This window comes from Myotis brandtii, unplaced genomic scaffold, assembly GCF_000412655.1.
Source record: "Myotis brandtii unplaced genomic scaffold, ASM41265v1 scaffold363, whole genome shotgun sequence".
In the NCBI taxonomy this organism is placed as follows: domain Eukaryota; kingdom Metazoa; phylum Chordata; class Mammalia; order Chiroptera; family Vespertilionidae; genus Myotis; species Myotis brandtii.
This window is the reverse complement of record NW_005363938.1, coordinates 4,288,135-4,290,060: the sequence shown is the minus strand read 5'-3', so window position 1 is coordinate 4,290,060 and position 1,926 is coordinate 4,288,135. Positions and strand designations below refer to the sequence as shown.

Here is a 1,926-nt window from a genome sequence, read left to right as displayed (position 1 = left end):
GAGGCGCCAATGCCGCCTCGCCGGTGGCCCCGCCGCAGGGATCCTCGGAGTCAAGCCCCCTCAGCACGTGCACACCCGATCTCCCACGGCCCGGACACCTTTCGTTCCCTCACCACGGGCCTTGTCAGGAAGCAAACGGTTCAACTGGTACTGAAAGAGAGCAGCTCGGTCCACCGCCGCCTTCTCCTCCTCCTCCCGGCCATATTATCGGTCTCAGGCGGCAGCGCGGGCTCCAGGCAACGGCCGCCGCCGCCCGGACTCCACCTCTCAGGGCCGGCACTTCCGGTAGTTGCTTCCCGGGCCGTTGAAACGGTTGGGCCACCAGGAAACTACAATTCCCGAGGTGCATTGCGCGCTTGCGTTCTGGCCCAGTGATAGAGGGCGTAGTACTTATGAGAGCGCAATGTACGATGGGAAGTGTAGGCTTCACAGCAAGCTAAGGCCTCTTCTATAATTTATTAGAATGGGAACGCTCCTTTTTTTTTTTTTTTAAATGTGTGATCGTTGGAAAACACGACATTCATCGCATTTTTTTCTGTAAATATAATATTGCAGAATCCTAGATTCCAACTCTCAAATTTAAGACATCCTTTACCCTTTTGCAAATTAGTGGGAAAATAATGTCTGAGAAAGGTAACAGGTTCAAGATGACAGGAAAAGCCCGAATGTTTTAGCAAAGTTCTCTATCTAAACATGTTACCGGCTTTGCGAAATATGATGTAGTGGCCTCTTTCATTTCCTAACTCGGTTTTACTTCCTGCCTCCTTCCTGTGCATAGTTTTACATATGTAAAATGAGAGTTTTAAAAATGACTGTCACAAGGGTTGTTATGAGGAACAACATAATTCTTTCCACTATTGGTCCTTAGCAGATGGAGAAGCAAGGTTAGGAGGAGGAGTAACGGTAGAAAAGTCACTGGCCTAACACTGGGTGGCTTCATGTCAGTCCAGACTGCCATTTAGTGTCCTATTCACTTCACTTCTCCTGGCCTTAGTTTTCTCATCTATGAATTGAGTTAATCCTTAAGATCCCTCCTAGCTTTATAATTCAACTAGAGACACGATGCATGAAAATTCGTGCACTCGGGGGTAGGGAGAGGTGTCCTTCAGCCCAAACTGCACCCTCTCACAGTCTGGAACCCTCGGGGATGTCCACCTGCAGGCTTAGGCTCGCTCCCCGGGGGATTGGGCCTAAGCTGGCAGTCAGACATCCCTCTGGCAGCTGCGGGGAGTAGGCCTAAGCCGCTGTCAGACATACTTAGTGCTGCCGTGGAGGCGGGAGAGGCTGGAACCACTCGACTTGCAGCCGTCAGCCCTGCTTGTGGCTGAGTGGAGCTCCCCTTGTGGGAGCACACTGACCAGCAGGGGGCAGCTCCTGTGTTGAGCATCTGCCCCCTGGTGGTCAGTGCACATCATAGCCTGTCATTCCCGTTAGGGTTAATTTGCATATTACCATTTTATTATTTAGGATTATTATATAGGATTATGCCTCCTTTTGCTATGCTCTTTCATTCTGTCCAAATCTGAAGAATTCTTTTGAAAATATTTTTATTGGTTTTAGAGAGGAAGGGAGAGGGAGAGAAACATCAATGATGAGAGAGAATCATTGATTGGCTGCCTCCTGCACACCCCCTACTGGGAATAGGGCCCACAACCTGGGCACACACATGTCCTGACTGGGAATCCAACCTTGACTTCCTGGTTTATAGGTCGACATTCAGCCACTGCCCCACACCTGAAAAATCCTTCTAAAGTCGAGTGGTTTCCTGGTTTATAGGTCGACATTCAGCCACTGCCCCACACCAACCAGGCTGAAAAATCCTTCTAAAGTCGAGTGGTTTTAGTTTCCTGAGATAATGCCTACCCAATGACACTGTTGTGAGAATATATGATGTAATGCATGAAGCATTTGCTCACACATAATCTG

General features: G+C 49.1%; 1 protein-coding gene across 4 annotated transcripts in view; it reads right to left on the bottom strand.

The window, feature by feature from the left end:
• The window catches only part of CCP110 (centriolar coiled coil protein 110kDa), a 25,655-nt gene extending 25,359 nt beyond the window's left edge, over window positions 1-296 (bottom strand). For 2 of the 4 annotated variants that reach the window (XM_005872011.2, XM_005872010.2), the window contains exon 1: window positions 114-295. The gene's annotated coding sequence lies outside the window, so the exon portion shown is untranslated. Of the gene's footprint in view, window positions 1-98 lie in introns of all 4 variants that reach the window. The other 2 variants (XM_005872009.2, XM_014544429.1) reach the window with 2 other exon arrangements.
• Window positions 297-1,926: the final 1,630 nt, after the last annotated feature.